Consider the following 18,808-nt stretch of genomic DNA (forward strand, 5'->3'; position numbering starts at 1 on the left):
AATATCCCTTCATGATAGTACATTCTGAACAAGTTAGCTATAGAAGAAACATATAAAACACACCTCAACATAATAAAGTCCATTATAATAAGACAAAAGCTATCACTGTGTTGGGTAGATTAGCCAGCGTGAGCAGTGGGTGGGGAGGACAGTAAAGGGTGATGACATAAAGGGAGGAAAGTGGACACATGTGTCAATGAGAGTCCATAGGTCATAGACTGGAGATAACAGAAAGCTTCCTCAAAGCAGGCAAAAACAAAAGAAACAGCTCTAATACCAGCCTTAGGGGAAAGGAAGCTATTCAAAGCCAACTTGGGGGGGAAGATGGAAAAAATGCATAGCTTCATATATGGGAAACTTCAAATATTCCACCAAAAAAACTATTAGAACTCACAAATTCAGCAAAGTGGCAGGATACAAAATGAACATATCCAAAACAGTAGCATTGCTCTACTCCAATAGCCAATTCTCTGAAATAAAAATCAAGAAAACAATCTCATTTACAACAGCTACACAAAATACCTGGGAGTAAATTTCACCAAAGAGGTAAAAGATGTCTACAATGAAAACCTATGAAGAGGACCTAAAAATTGAAAAGGAATCTCATATTCATAAATTGGAAGGATCATTATTGTTATAATGTTTATACTTTGTAAAGAAACCTACAGATTTAATGCAATCCCTATTAAAACCCCAAAGACATTTTTCATAGAATTAGAAAAAATAATCCTAAAATTTATGTGGGACCCCAAAAAAGCCTAATAGCTAAAGCCACTTTGTGCATAAAGAACAAAGCAGGGGGTACTACATAGCTTGAATTCAAAATACGTGACAAATTTGCAGTCATCCAAACAGCATGGTATTGACTTGTATACAGATCATAGACCAATGGAACAGAATGAAGAGTCTTGAAGTGAACATACACATAAGGCAAAGTGATTTCTGATAATGGTGGTAAGAACAAGCATTGGAGAAAAGATAGTCTTTTCAAAAAATGGTGCTGGGAAAATTGTACCACATGTAAATGAATTAAATGAATTAAAGTAGGCCCTTATCTCTCACTAGTTATAGAAAGCAGTTCAAACCATATGTAAGACGTAATTGCAGAACTGAAACTATGAAACTACTGGAAAAAAGACACAAGGGAAATGCTTCTTGACATTGGAACAGGCAAGGATTTTCTTGGACAAGATCTCAAAACACAAGAAACAAAGGCAAAAATAGAAGAAAAATTGGATTACATCAAATTAAAACTTCTGTACAGCAAAGGAAGCAATCAACAGGATGAAAAAGAGACTTACAGCATGGAAGAAAATTCTCGAAAACTATGCTTCTGACAAAAGGTTACATATAAGGAATATATATGAAAGGAATATATAAGGAACTTCAAAAACTCAGTAGTAGATAGATCAGTGGGCAATAGACCTAAGGAGACATTTCCTGAAAGAAGACATATGAATATTCAACAGTTATTACTGGCCAACATCACTATCATCAAGAAATGAATATCAAGACCACAATGAGATGTACCTTCACTCTAGTAAGAATGTTTACTATCAAAAAGACAAAAGACCTGTCCTGGGGAGGATACAGAGAGAAGGAAACCCTTACACACTGTTAACGGGACTGTAAATTGGTGCACCCATTAGGGAAAACAGTACGGTGTTTCCTCAAATGTTTAAAATAGAACAACTGTGTGATCCATACATACCCATGATTGGGTATATATCCAAAGAAAATGAAATCAGTCTGTCAAAGAGACATCTGCACTCCACGTGTGTTCCAGTACTATTTCCAAGAAATGTGAACTACTTGAGGGCCCAAAAATGGATAGATTTTTAAAAGTGGTGTATATACACAATGGAACAGTTATTAAGCCATAAAAAAGGGGTGAAATACTGTCATTTGCAACAATGGGACTGGAACTGGGGATCATTATGCTAAGTGAAAGAAGACAGGCACAGAAGGACAAGCACTGTGTGAAGGACAAGTACTGTGTGATTTCACTCCTATGCAGACTCTGAAACTGAAGGTGAGAGTTACATGTTGCTCACCAAGGCTGGGGAGGACAGGGAGAAGGGAGGAAGGTGGAAAAGTCGGTCCCTGGGTTCTAGGTTAGTGTCAGATAGGAGTAAGAAACGTACATGCTTGGTAAGATAATTATGCTTAACCTGATTGAGACATTAAGCAATACATGAATGAATTGAAATATCAGATGACACCTCATAAATATGCAAAAATTTTTTTTCTATATATCAGTTAAAATAATTTTTAAAAATTATAACTGATAAAATGTGAAATAAATAATATGCTATTATTCATGCATTGGGTTGGCAAAACATATGAAGTTAATCTAAGTGTTGGCAAGGGTCTAGAACCTTAGTGTCTCTAATACACTGATGATGAAGGTGAACAGATGTAAACACTTTGTAAAGTTCTCTGGCAATATCTGATAGTGACAAAATGCATTCAGTCATGACATCTAGCATTTCTAAGATTCCATTCTATAGAAATTCCACCACTTATGCCTAGAGAAGTATATGAATATTTTCATTGGAAGATTGTTCATAAAAGTGAAAATTTGAAGCATCACTAATTTATTAAGTAGATAGTTATATTTTACAACACTCAAACATCACTTGAATATAGACAACCTAAGACAAATTAGTTATATTTCTGTATAACAACTTAAAATTTAATATTAAAATTTAATTTAAAGCTGAGTGAAAAAAATTTTAGAAGAATACAAGTGGACAAAAAATATATGAAAAAATATTTAACACCACTCATCATCAGAGAAATGTAAATCTAAACCACCATGAGATACTACTGCAATGACGTAGTTGGAAAGGAAGTAGAGAAAAGGGAACTTCTGCACATGATTAGGAATGTGATGAGTACAATTCTTACAGAAAACAGTGTGGAAGTTCCTTGAAAAATTAAACATAAAACAACCATATGATCCAACAGTCCATGTCTGGGCACACATCCAGAGAAAATGAAAGCAGTCTTTTGAAAAGACACTCTGGTGTTCCTGCAACAATAATCAAGTCACAGAAAAAAGATGGAGATCCACCATTTGTGACAACACCAGTGGACATGCAGTACTCTACAGGAGGTAGAAAAGCCAGACTCAGAAGAACAAGTGCTGCGAGATCTCACCGAGATCTAGAATCTAAAAACTGTTGAACTCACAGAGGTGAGTGGAACGACGTTTCCAGTGAGGAGAAATAGAGTGGTGTTGGCCAAACTGAACAGAATTTCAACAAGATGAATTAGTCCTGGATATCTGATGTGCAGCATGATCATTACAGTCAATGTATTTTGTACTTGACATTGGCTGAGAGAGTACAGTTCAAGTGTTCTCATCACACACACACACACACACACACACACATACAGAAAACTGTGTGAGGGGACACATTAATTATCTTGATTGTGATAATCATTTCGCAATATATACATATATCAAAGCACCACACTGCATACTATAAACATATGCAACTGTAAATTGTATTTCTTAATTATGTCTTAATAAAGCTAGAGGAAAACAACATTTCAGAGTATGAAATATTTATTGTTATTTACTATTAATGTAAACAAATGATATTTCATATCATTTGACACAAATGTATCATTTGATACATATGATACATTCATATTCATTATGAATGTATAAAGATGTAGCAAAGTATACCATATAGACTGATTAATGATTCCTTTTTGATTAGTGAGTACATCTTGGATATAAGGAAGCTGAATATGTTTGAGAAGAGTTAAAAAATATACTTTAAAAACGAAAACTTACTTTGTATTTTGAATTTTTTTTGAAGCCAATACAGCATAGCATTACCATTTGTTAAATTGGTAGCACGTATTTTCATTTTGCTCTTTTACGTTCTATACCTTTTGTTGTATCAGACAGCATACAATGCAGGGTTTGAAATAGTTAACTGTTCTAAAGGCTCACTGCTCTGGCAGGTCCACCTTGCACCAGGGATGGAAACTAGGCCAGGCCAGGGCAGGCTGTCTGCGCTCCCAGCCACACTGGATTTCTCTCCAGCATGTACTCCTTGTCCCTTTGTTGTCAAGACGTCCTGACTTTTATCAGAAACAGTTTTATTAAATTTACCTCCTTCACTTCCAAGTAAAGCCATCATCTGTTATTTCCAGGAAGATGAAAACCCAGAACTAAAGGAAAACTGATATCGAGGAGAAAAGTAGCTTCACTCACTTTCTCTTTCTAATTAGAATATTATTTTAACTTAGGACAAAATAGTTCATTAAGACACCGCAGTGTTTAAATGTATGTATTGTTGGAAGGAGCTAATGTGTAGTATAAACAGGATTACCTCATAGCAGGTCATATTTAAAAAGTATTTCAGGACATAATATGACTCGTAATAACAAAATAATAAAATTATTTATGATTTTACTACAGTTAGGCATAGTGTACAGTAATTTATGATGTTAGGCTCGCATGTGAAGGACTGAATGTACAATCGTCCGATGACCAGACCATATATTAAAACCATGACTCACGGTTTGTAGCAACAAGTCCTGAACACCAAACATATTCTCTGTAGGATCACCCCTATTCAGGACTTGATCAATAACTTACAGCTGCTCAAATTTTCACCTCTGCTTCTAAGCTAGGACCATTGAGAGAAAACCAATTTTTTCCCTTTATCACATGGAATTCCCCTGTTCTCGTTAGCCTGCTCCCGCCTCTCCCATGCAAACACCATTTGATCAAGGCATACCAGGGATCTATCTCTTTTTCTGCTACAAAGTGTTTATACTAATGTGCCTGCTTTTGAGTCTCTGCCAACCACAAGCGATGGTGTCTGACTTCATTGCTATCACAGTCTCTGGATAAATTTGGGTGGTCTTCATTTATTTTAGCACATGTGTTATCAAATACACTTCTCTCAACAACCTTATGAGGAGTGCATTATTACCTCCCATTGAAGAAAATGAGGCACAGCGCCATCAGGAGTGGATTAGCGTGCAAGAGTGGAGCTCTTGCAAATGAGATTTGAATCCATGTTAAAAACAAAAACAAAAACAAACAAGCAAAACAACTCAGAGAGCGTACTCTCTCTCACTCCCCCTTGGAAGGTACAATAAGAAGATAGTGTCCATGAACCCAGAAGCAGACCCTCTTCAAACACTGAAACTGCTGGTGCCTCCACTAGCAGATGGTACTCTGTTACAGCAACCTGAACTGACTGAGACAGTTAGAAATCTCAACTGATGATATTTGTGTCTATTCACTTATGGTCCCTACTTAGTGGCCTGTGATGGGCCAGTATCACAGCAAGCAATGGAAATAGAATTCTTTTTTTTTTCATCCTGTGGGTTCATTTATCTGGGGTGGTTTAATTCAGAAATTCATTTTAGTAATTTTTCAAATAAATAATATATTTCACTGAAGGAAACAATGCTGATAAATTGTACAAACACCCACAAAAAATGTTATGCCTGATTGTGCCACTCAAAAATAACCACTATTAATGTGTGTTTGCTGAGTGAACTTTAGACTTCCTCTTCTTGGCATCACCCCAGGGCTTGTTGTACGATGGGGCTTGAATAGATTCTGAATATATTAACAAACAAATTTACATATTTACATTTAAATATATGTATTTCAGTGAAAATGGAAGGTGCTTGTTATGGTTTGGATGTGAGGTGCCCCCCAAAAGCTCACATGTGAGAGGATGTAAGAAGGATCAGAGGAGAAATGATTGAGTCTGAACCTAATCAGTGAATGGATCCCTGATGGGATTAACTGAGTGGTGACTGGAGGCAGGTAGGGTGTGGCTGGAGGGAGTGGTTCATTGGGGCATGGCTGTGGGTATATATTTTCTATCTGGAGGTTGGAGACTCTATCTCTCTCTCTATCTCTGCTTCCTGGTGATGCGAGCTGCTTCTCTCTGCCACACTCTTCCATCATGATGTTTTGCCTCACCTCGAGCCCCAAGGAATGGAGCTGGCCTTCTATGGACTAAGACCTCTGAAACTAAGCTCTCAAATAAACCTTTCCTCCTCTATAATTGTGCTGTTCAGATCTTTTGGTCACAGCAGTGAAAAAGCTGACTAAAACAGTGCTCTTTAAAACATTATTCCTCTGCAAAATGAATTGATAAAATTTAAAATGTGATACCAAAAATATACAATGAGATGCTTTTAAAATGAACAAAAATGGGTATTCAGGCAAATTGATTAAGGATATTACATCACCCATTTTGACATTTGCAATGATTATTCACATATCAAAGCTTCTAAGATGTTGTCTAATAAAGAAGCAGACTTAAGCTTGGCTAACTCAGGATTTCCCAAACTTATTTAATCACAGAGTATTTTTCTACAAATCCTCTTATTCTATAAATATCAATCATTTCTTCTCTCACATTCCCATAATAAAAGTCTTGTCCTACTGATGACTCTAAAATAGTACAAGGTTATGGCCTCCTCTACCCGGCAGCCACTGCTTATTGGACCAACTACAGACTTCTGATCTAAAATAGACAAATCAGACACCGACCAAAAACATTAGAATTTAAACATAGGCACTGATTTGGAAAACTGGAAAATCAAGTAGAAAAGTGGATGCTGATGCCAGTGCCTCAGGACAACCGTAATGTGCAGTGTGCGAGCAGATGCATGAAGGGAAAACCTTGTTAGAGAGAAACTGAAGAGACAACGGACTTTTTTGAAGGGCGAGAGAGGGAGATGTCCCCTGATGACAGCTTGGTAGTCCTGAGTCTGATATTCCATTTGCAATTGAATTATGAAGATCCCTTACACATTTATATTAAACATTGCTTTTAATTGAGCTCATTTTTATACAGTAAACGGAGCTACTGCCATCCTTGTTAATGAGTACATGACATCACACCTGTTAGCTTCAGAGGTCCCTGAAGCCTCTTGTACTTTTTAATATTCAGGGAGTTGTCAGTACATTGCCTCGGTTGGGACCAGCTTCGTGCCACTTGTCTCTTTTATCACTGTGCCTCTCCAATCAAGATGAGCAGGTTTGGGCTTTGCTGCCTTCTCAGTCACTGTCCTTCCTGCCCTAAGACGGCAAACCTCAAGCACTAGTCAGAGAGAAACAGTCTTTTCTATACTTTCCCAGGTACCTGTATTATCGGAGACAGCGGGTTTAGTTCTGATATGCTAAAGAATTTAGAAAATCCCCACTCTCTTGACAAAGCCAGCTTTTCAAGCTTATTTCCTGCTGCCAATTTAAATCAACAAACAAGAAAATCTCATTTGACAGTCAAAGCTGAAAATGACTTCCTTGTTTTAGAGAGTCCTCATTGAAAAACAGCCATTTCTTCAAAGCGGGTACAGGGCGGGGAGAAGAAAGATTCCAGAACAACAGTTACAGTACATGGAAATTAATATGTCCGAAATATCTTTAAAGGGTTGTCTTTAGATATTAATTTATTGTAGCATTGAATTAATATACTAAAACAAAAACATAAAACAAACATTAATAATGAAAACAAAAACTAGGGAAATCTAAAGTGTCAAGGACAAAGCAGAAAGACAGCTAAAATAAGAATATGTTGAAAATAGGGAAATAACCTGTAATAAAAAAAGGAAAAAAACTTTGCTGGGAAAATAGTATAAATTGGCATATCTTGTTAGCAAGGATCTGAATATTTCAGATTCACTGGCATACACCTTTATTGTTGATAGTCAAAGTGTTTTTTTAAATGCCGAAAGAATAAATTAATGGAACTTTATATATATATATATATATATATATATATATATATATATATATATATATTTGTGTGTGTGTGTGTGTGTGTGTGTGTGTGTGTGTAACAGAATAGAGATACAAGTCCAATTCCTCTGTCAACTTGAACATTTTCCCAGAGAGAAGCCAAGAAAGGCTTTTTTAAGTAAGGAACATAACCCCAGGTTATAGTTACATTGTCTTCCAGGAAAACATATGTGCATGTTTTTGGAAAGTAACATTTTATCTTCTACCATCAGGAATGTGTCAAGAGACCTTTCTTAAGAAGAGGCAGAGCCTCTGGCAGGCACACGAATGAGATACTTAAAAGCCGGGACCACTACCGTATTTTGCCTCTTTCAATCTTTCATGTGCAGATCTCAGAGTATATTTTTCAGTATTTTGTGACCTGTTTTTGTACCTGTGTGAACAAGCAACTCCAACAGATAATGTTCGATACAAAATAAATTTAACCTTGTACATTCTATTCATGCTGCAACTCATTTATAGCTTGGAGAGCCTCTCTTTTATTGTTTACCGCTCTACAAATATGGTGGCAAATGAATTCTCACCCCTGCAAGAACAATAAACGATCTCATGACATGTCCCCCAGATTACAGAGAGCATTGTACTGAAGTACTTTATCAGTTAAAGAAGAGCCATACGCTGGGTACCAGGGTTATCAAATTACTGATGTATAGGACAGGGTCATTCACTTTAGCAAGTTCATTAACTTGCCAATTCTTTCCTTCATTTGTTCATTCAGTCTATCTTTTACTTATTCAGTTCATTTTATTTTTGGAATCTAAGTGAAATATATAACAAGTTTCTTTCTCAGTTGAACTTTTATGCCAAGTAAAGGTCTCGAACATCATGGATGAACAGAGATGGCAGATTTCAGATTCTGAAATTTGGAGCTGAACATGTATTCTCTATTAAATTCCTTCCACATTTCCTAAATTGACCAAATGCTTACTCTTTTGCCCCCAAACTCTAATTTTTTTTTTTACACCTAAAACGTCTTTAACATTTTCATGATGTTAAATATCAGTTTTAATCCCAGGATGACATTTTGTAGGATGCTATATAAATATCAACCACTCATATTTTAAGATATCTAGCACAGTGTCTAGACCACACAATATAATCAAAGATGGAAGAAAGAATGAAAACCCTTGCAAGATTAGAATATATCTACAACTTAAAATCTAGGTCTGAAACGTGCAGGGAATATCCTCATGTTAAAACATCTGTAATCATAATTCAAAAAATGAAACAATTATCTGTTTAAACTATTAGATCATCAAAGGTCACATAATAAGGATTATTCCATCTTTAAGCTTCCTGAATTGAGTTCTGAAGAGAAAATAGCTGAAGAACACCAGCAATGGGTCACAATCATTTCATAGCCCAGAATATTTTCCAAAATTTCAAAATGTTGTAAGTGTATAAAATGGGTTTGGTAACAAATTGCAAGAAATGGAAGGTCACCTCTAATCTGAGGAAATGTTTTAGAAGTCGTATGTAAGGAATTAGAAAAGTAGTTGTGAAGTTAGATGTGAGGACTTCTAACTTCCTTTATAAAATCTAAAGTGTGAGACAGTTTTATTATTACAGCTTTTGACCCAGAATATGAATTATATTAACTTAACCATTAACATTTATGCTATGAGTGGAGCCTAAGTGTGGGTATGAAATAATGCAAATGCAATATTAAAGTAAAATAAAACTCACATCTTACTCTTTCAAATGCAAGTTTAATTAAGAGAATAAATCAGCCTAATGGATTAGACTTCACCTCTGTAGCTAACTTTCAATATGGCTTTATTTTCTAACTTAGTTGAAGAATTAGATGCCAAAAATATTAATGGACTGTTGATTTACTTTTCAGTAGAATTTAACTTTCCATATTTAAAAAGATAAAAGGATATAATTCAGGTTCAGAATCACTAGTTTAAGAAATCTAGTTATATTTTATTCTTTTTGCACTGTTTAAGATATGTCGAGATACCATTCAGACAATAAAAATTATTTTTTAGCTTTCTTTTAATTCTTTGATGTCCCACAATTAGACTTAGTTGTCCACAACAATAATATATTAAGGAGAACTGATCTCAATTTAATTATGAGATCACACATTCAGGAATATATTTAATTCAAGTGACACAAAGAATAATATCAATATATTATAGCAGTTCAGTCATGGCCTTTGGATTTCAGATGGCACAGAATTTTCATTCTGACCTAGACTTTCCATTCCCTCATCTATAATATCTGGACTCATCAAAAACTGCAAGGAACATATGAGAAAATGTCTGAAGTTCTAAGAATATTTCCAGGCATAGAATAAATGAATGCATATCCATAGTAAGTATTATTGTCATGCTTTCTATAAGAGGACATTCAGTACTTCCTCACCGAGTGTCACGGCCTCAGACATCTGGTATGTCAATCCCTGCTAATGTGTGAACTTGCCTCTCTCAGTCTTCCACCCATGAAATCCTTTCTGTTGCACTCTTGACCCTTCAGCATTCTGTCCATCATCAACCTATACTAATCAACAAGTAACTTCTACGTGTTCCACAGTAAGTCTGGTAATTCACTTCTGGGTTTTGCCTCCCCAAATTGTCCTAGTCCTAATTTCAACATCTGTGGTTGTGACTTTATTCAGAAGTAGAATCTTTGCAGAGGTAATTAAGGATCTTGAGGTAGGGATGGCCTATTCAAGTGGACCCTAAACCCAGTGACAGGTGTCCTTGTAGGAATGAGGCAGAGAGAGATTTGATAAAGAGGTGATGTGGCGGCAGAGGCAGGGCAGTGCAGCCACAGGTGAAGGCATGTTGGCAGCCACCAGGATCTGGAAGTGACGAGGAAGGATTCTCCTCTAGATTCATCAAATGGTGACTTCATAACCATTGGCCACCATTTCTCCTTCCCCTGTTCACCTCCACCTTCCAGCCTCTGGTAACACATTCTACTCTCTGATTCTATAAATGTGACTTTTGTAGGTGCTACATCTTAGTGAGATAAATGGTATTGATCTCTCTGTGCCTGGCTCTTTTCGCTTAGCACAATATCCCCTAAATTCATTTACATGGTTACAAATGATGGGAGTTCCTGGTTTTTATTTTTGTTTCTGTTTTTAAGGCTTAGTAGTCTTCCATTGGGTACATTAATACATTTAAAGACTCAATTAATAAGTACTGGTATTCTATTGCATAGTACAGTGACTAGCTAAAAGAGATTTTTAAAAATATTCTCACCACAAAAAAAAAAAAAGAATATTTTGAGGTGGTATATAGTCTAATGGCTTGGTTTGACCATTCCACAATGTATGCAGGTATTGAATATATTTACTTTTTATTCCACAAACATATACAATTATCATTTGTCCAGTAAAAATAAAACAAAACCATAATGAAGAAAACAATAGTGAAAATATAAATTTATGTTGTTTTAGTTGCTACATGTTTGGGATAATTTATTGCATCGATCGCAGAAACTACTAAAAGCTCCTCATTGTCTTGCCCTGGGTGGACCCTGGGGGACCCTGTGAATTCCATCCCCATGGCGTCCCTCTCTAGTGCAAACCATTTTTATTCTTAAGACCAAACATACCTCCCATATTAGAAATGTAGTATGTGTCCTATGAATTTTTTCCAAATTTGTCTTCTAAAACCTTTACCTCTTCAGTATTTGTACAAAAAGAAGACACCTACCCTGCTCCTACTTTGTTACTATTTTATAATGAGTTCCCAATCACTAGCCCTCATTCTCTGTGATTTTCAGCATGGAGATCTCCATCTTTGTCTCAGTTCCTTTTCCTCTTATTCTATTATTTTTGCTTTCAACTTCCTTGTGGGCGACCTCTTCAGCCCACCTTGACCTTCAGCTTCTTGCCCTCTCCCTTCAATTGGTCTCTCCCTGCTGCACTTTGACCAATACTACAAGATGATCATAGGCTTGACTTTGTTGTCACCAACCACTGCACCACCTTCGAAATTCTGTTTCCAACCTTCTTCTTTTACCCTCGCTCATCCTATTCCTCTGGCTCGATTAGAAGCAATTTCTTGTCACTGTCAACGCTTTCAACCCTCCAACTGCTACTCATTACCCACCCATCCTCACCCCTTCACTGCTCTGGATAAGCATTGCTTGACTGCACCCTCCTCCATGTCTCTGCTCTACTCTTGTAAACGAATGCTTCCCTAGCAAAATGCCCATCCTGGTTGCCCAAATCCCAACACTCTCCCTGAGGAACCTTGATAGCACAGTGTCAGTTGTCATTACACATCCATGACCACATCTTAAACTGCTAATCCCATCTACACGAAAATTCTTCCAGTTTTTTGTACATTCCGTCTCTCTTATTTTGCAAAAAAAAAAAAAAAACTTCCCAAAACAGAAGTTTCTTCTTTCCCTTGTTTATATACTCTTTTTTCTCCAGGCTGATCGAATGATGTCACTAATGAACCATGTGGCACCAAAGGCCACTCTGGTTCTCATCTTTCACCACCTCAGTGAACTCAGTTTACCACTCCTTTCTTTTTGACTCACCCTCTTTCTTTCTTTAACACCGTATTCTCCATTAGGGTTTTCTTTCCAGTACTGACTGCTTCCTCTCTGCTCTCTGCTGTTTTACCCTCTCTGAAAGTCAGAGTGCTTTGGAGCCTCATCGCAGACCATCTCTTCTCCCAGTGGTCTGCCCTGCCTTCCACAACCTCGTGCTTGACACAGCTCTAAGGACCATTCTATGCTGATGCTTCCACAAATATTTTTCTAGTCCCACTTTGTCCACTGAGTTCCAATTCTTAAACCCACCCGTTAACTTGAACTGATCATTTAGAAGTTTAATCATTTCCTCAAATATAACATGGCTGTAACAATATTGTTGATAATCTTCAAAATCCTCATTAAAGCAGACAGATGTGCAAATAGAAGAGGATTTACCCTAATCTCAGTAAAGATGGAAGAAGCCAACCAGCTGCACGACCCTAAAACATAGGGCATGTTCTTCTTTCTCATTTGTACTCGTCACCAGTCACTTTCTTGGACAAAGCCAATTGCCTCCTGATCAATCTTCAGGGTGTAGACCCCTCCCTGAACACCCGCACTAGTGTTTCAAATGGAAATTAGCTATGACTCCCCTTCCTTACCTTGCTCCAGTTACTTCTCATTGCGTGCTCTATGATTCGATCTCTGCTGCCTTCCTCTACCTCATTTTTACCCTCTCTTCTCCTGACTCTCTGGCTTTCTTTCAGGTCTGAAAATAAACTAGTCTGATTCTCATCTGAGGGCCTTTCCACTTGCTGTGTCCTCTGTGTTTGGCCAAACTTCTCCATAGCTACTGCTTTTCTCTCGTTGACCTAAATGAGTGCTTGGCTTATAGAAGTCACTCACTAAATATTGCTGATATGAAAGTACTTTTATTCTTCACACGAGAAGGAGAAAAATAAAAACTTGGACAGTCAAAGATCCATTTGAAATAAGTCAGTTCATTCATATCAATGTGCAGACAAGAAAATTAAAGCCTAGCAAAGTTAAATGACTTTCCTCCAGAACATTTAGATATTAAATTGAAGACATAGGAAGAAATCAAGTCTTCTAAGTTTTAGTTGACACCCTTATTTATCACAGTATGTGCAGCAGATGTTGATCAACATACAGATTATGAGCACCTCATATGTCCCTATAAAGCATGCGGTGCTCAGAATTTTCGGTTCAATATCAAACTTCTCATTCATCATGGATCTGAGACTTCATCAGAGGAGAGGCCTAACTTAGGCACCCACTTGAATCATGGCGCGTAGCTCAGTGCCAGGAGACAAGAGACACAGTAAATATTTGTTGAATCAAAGTATAATTGGATACTGATATAATTAATTCAAAAATTTGTCTTCCTAGCATAACGAAGATATCTGATTCATTTATGAAGTACATAAAAATTAAAACTAAATATGAGTTCTTTTTAAAGACTTTTAAAGCTTTTGACCTGATCTTCAATAACATTCGTTTACATACTATTTATTCTCCAAAATTATATGCTCATTGTCTTATACATTTTCATGGATCATAGATTTGACTGAAAAAAAAAATGTATCTTTCCAGATAGAGAAAGAACATTTTGCTAATGGTGTCTTTCACTTACTTTTTGTACTCTCACATTTCACATCAGGATCACATGCAGGCTTAAAAATTTTGGGATTCTCAGAGATTTATTCAGAAATATACTAAAGGTACCTACCAACTACACAACCCTAAGACATAGGGTTGTGAAACCAAATGTAAGTCCCATGAAAACAGGGAGTTATGTATTTTTTTTCTACCATATCTCCATTTCCTCATTCCCATCACATAATAAAAATCTGTATATTCAATAAATGAAATAATAAACATTTAAAATATTGAATTAAGAACCAATTGAGTGGAACCAGCCTAGGTACCAGTCAACAGATGAGTAAATAAAGAAAATGTGGTGTAGATAGGCAATGGAGTTTTACTCAGTCATAAAGAAGAATAAATTTTATCATTTGTTGGTAAATGGATGGAACTGGAGAGTATCATGCCGAGTGAAATAAGTCAGACTTGGAAAGGCAAGGGTCAGATGTTTTCTTTCATGTACAGAAGTCCGAGAGAAATAAATAATAAAAATGGTGCAGGGACAATCTTGTGAAAATAGAAAGAAGAACAGTAAAATAGAGGAAGATGATCCAGAGAAAGAGAGGAGGAATGGAAGGAGGAAGAACTACAAAATGATAGAGGCCAAATTATGCTATGTGCGTGTGCAGGAGTATATCACTTTTAGGTATAACTACAATGCATCAATTAGAAAACAATAATAAATAGAAGCAAGGCCAGTAGAGTAGAGGAAGGGGAACAGAAGGAGGGAGGAGGGGAGGAAAGGGGAAACACTAAGGATGGGAATGGAGCAAATTATGTTCTATCCATTTATAAAGATGTCAAAATGAACTCCACTATTATATATAGCAAATGCATTAATAAATCCATAAAAGATATAAAGTATCAAAAACCTTGAACTAGTAATGTTAATATTTTCATAATGTGCAAACACTAAATAGCTAAATAACAATAGACCAAAAAGCAATAAAAAAAGGAACCAATTAAGGGAGAGATACTATCTTATACTATCTTTGAGAATATTTTCACCTGTGGTTGAAAAGTTTGTGGGAGTAACTAGAGAATCCTTCACAGTAAAGAGTGAAGAAGTCAGGATGAGTTTTGGTCATGAATTAACAGAATCTATTGATTACTTGATAATTTTTTTTTTTTTTTTTGCATTACTAGGGATTGAACCCAAGGATTTTTTTCTCATTTTTTAAAATTGGTTCATATTAGTTATTCATAGCATTGGATTAATTTTGACATAATTCTGACTACATGGACTGTAATTTGCTCTAATGCAGTCTCCAGTACTGCCCCTTACCCTCCCCACCTCCCTCCTGCTGTCCCTTTCCTCTACTCTACTGAACTCAGGGATTTTAACAAAAGGAGGAGAGGTAATTTGTAAAATTATGAGAGAGATTATGAGAAACACATATCAGTGAGAGATCCTCAAGAGGTTCCAGGGAAATGGGAAGAATATAAATTTGATACATTAGCAGTTAGGCAAAGAGCATTAAGAGACAGGCTGGGTAACCAGGGTAAGAACAATATTGTATTGGTATTCCACAGTTGGACAAGCACAGCAAAATAGAGTGGATAGTGGTTAAAGGCTCTAATAATAAAGAATTGCATAAGAATTAAGGACTTAAACTATGTTGGTGACAATGAAAGTCATATGATTTGTCATTGGAACTAACTACTCAGCAATTTCTAGCACCTCACAATTCGAGCATCCCTATTTATCTCACATTTCCTCTTGCACACCTTTCTCCAGAGTAGTTTTCTCTTTCCAACCATATTGTTTGCATGATGCATTCATCTGTTTCCACCTCTGGATCCCTTGCACTTGCTGATTCTGCACGAGCTTTCAAAACTGCATTGCAGCTATATTGCCTTCATTGTGACAGACTTCATCCTGAACATCCGGATTCAGTAATGGGCACTGTTACCTGAGCCAGGAGCAGGCTGGGTTGAATTTCACTGAGGAGGTGACCGTGGCTCACAGAGCCCAAGGAAGAGCTATACAGCCAACAGCCACTGCTTTACACTCTTTCTCCAAAGGCCTCTTGGTGGGTCTCTGTTTGCTTTTGGTGCTGCTACACAAATAGATGTTCATCAACTATGCACCTTATCTGTCATGGCCTTTGATACAGTCACCAAATGAAACATGAGTTGCCATTACTGTTTATTATTTTATTTCTAATAATCATGAGAGTTAATTTTATAATAATGTATTTTTCACATATATTTTCTTATTTAAGTGTCATAGCAACCCCATTATTATTGTATCAGAGGTTTATTTAAGATGAAAAATGAAAGCTCAAAGGGATCATGTGGTGCCATGCATCTGCTACAGCTGGCAAGTCCTGATTCTGGAGTGAATATGGAATTGAAGGGTACCAATGAAAAGACAATGGATTGTCAGGTTATGGGAACAGAGGTGTCTGTCAATCGGTGAATGAGTAAAGAAATTTGATATGTATACACACAATGGAGTTTCATTCAGCCATAAAGAAGAATAAAATGATGTCATTTGCAAGAAAAATGGATGGAAGTGGAGATCCTAATGTTGAGCACAATAAGTCAGACTCAGAGAGAAGGGTGGCATGTTTTCTCTCATATGTGGGCACTAGAGAGAAAAGTAAGGGAAAAAAGGGGATTCCATGACAGTAGAAGGGAGAGCCCTAGGGTAGGAGAAGGGGCTGGGGGAGGGAGGAGAGAAGGGGGAAGGAGGCGCTGGAGAGTGAAATTGATCAAATTATGTTTTTATGCATGTGTGACTATGCTACCATGAAACCTGCCATTCTGTGTAATTAATGTACACCAGTGGTTTTTTAAAAAAGATAACAGAAAACAGCAATTTGTTCACAGCCAACCTGACAATTCTCCCTGGGAAGCTTTCCCTGTCTCATTGACCCTGGTCAGTGTTTCCCTCATGTTTAATCCACTTTAACATCAAACTGTCACCCAACTTCTGTTCTTTGGGAAGAAACCAAAATCTGTACAAGCCTGTTCACACTTGCTTTCTATTGTAAATATGTTTCACTGTTTATTAAAAACAGCAATGCCTCCCTTTTCTCTATGATGTTTTCTCTACAACTAATTTGTGGGCTTAATTTTTAAGTAGATTTATAGATTTATTGAAGCAGTTTGGGCCCAGATCTATAGGCTGACCCCACTCCCACCTCAGATTCCCACAGTTTCTCCTATCATTAATATTTTGAATTAAAGAGATATATTTTTATACTTCTGAATGCACATGAGATATTATTATTAACTCCAGTCCATAGTTTACATTAAGATTCACTCTGTGCTATACAGGCCAATTTCCCATCTTTCATAGAATTTGCCATTTAACAAAAATTAAACAAATGATTGTGTCATTAATTGCGTAAATAAAGTACACTAAAAATAAATATCTTTAACGTTGGCATTGTTACTTTAGCATGTGGAACTTTTGATTGCTTCAATTTTGTGATTATTCTAAAGGATGAAATTCTATTTATATTGTGAACGTTTTTGAGAATTTTTTCATTTACAAATTTTTTATTTCATTGGAAAAAAATCCTTCAAGACTTTTTTCACCTCCTTTGTTTTTCTTTTCAGCTTCATTTTCTCATAAGCCATAGTTTTCATGTTTGTGTGTATTGTGGGTGAAGTTGGGGAGAGGCTTTCTTCCAAAATGCCTTCTGCATATTTATACCACTGTATTGTCCTAAATTATTCATATAGTTCTTTAGAATTTTTCCCCATAAGATCAGTATATCCTATCAATATCTATCTCAAATTATCTTTAAATTTTAGAACTTTTCACTTAAAATCTTATGTGTATCTTTTCAAAAAAATACAATGACCAATAAATATATGAAAATATGTTCAACATCATCAGTGATTAGGGAATTGAAAATTAAAACTACCCAGAGATTTCATCTCACACCAGTCAGAATGGCAGTCATTAAGAATACAAAAAAATTAATAATAATAACAAATGCTGGAAAGAATTCAGAGAAAAAGAAAAACTACTATACTGTTGGTGGAATTGTAAATTAATATAATCACTAGGAAATTAGCATAAAGTCTCCTCAAAAGACTAGGCATGGAGTCACCATATGACCCAGCTATACCACTCCTTGGTATTTATCCGGAAGAAATAAAGTTCTCATGCTACAGTGATATGTGCATACCCATGTTTATAGCAGCAAAATTCACCATAGCCAAATTATGGACTCAGCCTAAGTGTCCATCAATGAGTGAATGAATAAAATGTGGCATATATATATATATATATATATATATATATGTTTTATTCAGCCATAAAGAAAAATGAATTTACATCATTTGCAGGAAAATGGATGGAATTAGTGACCATTATGTTAAGCAAAATGACAATCTCTGAAGGTCAAGAGTCATATGTTTTCTCTCATATTCAGAAGCTAGAGAGGTAAAAGGAAAAGATAGGTGGGGGGGATCTCATGAAAGTCAAAGGGAGATCAGTAGAGGAAAGGGACCACAGGATGGAAGATGGGGAAGGAGGGGAGAAGTACTGGATAGTGATATTGGTCAAGTTATATTGTTATATTGTGTGCACATATGAATATGTAACAAAAATCCCATCATTATGTACAAATATAACACACCAATAAAAATGTGTGAAAAAATTAAAAACAAATAAATAATTTTTTAAAAATATGATGTTTATGAATTTACCTACTAGTCCCAAGATTATTTCAGAAGTTATTATGGCTCTACACTATCATCCGTTTATAGATTACTAGCTCCCTTTTTGGTAGGCAGAAGAATTTTATTTGTTCCAAATCCAATTTTTGTAATATTCCTATTAGAAAAGTCTTGTCTTAATATCAGCTTGTTATCCTGTTAAACTGATTCTTTCTGCATCGAGCAGAGTCTTTGTCTCTATGCTTTCTTTTCAAGTCA

This window comes from Sciurus vulgaris, assembly GCF_902686455.1.
Source record: "Sciurus vulgaris genome assembly, chromosome: 13".
NCBI classification, from domain to species: Eukaryota; Metazoa; Chordata; class Mammalia; order Rodentia; family Sciuridae; genus Sciurus; species Sciurus vulgaris.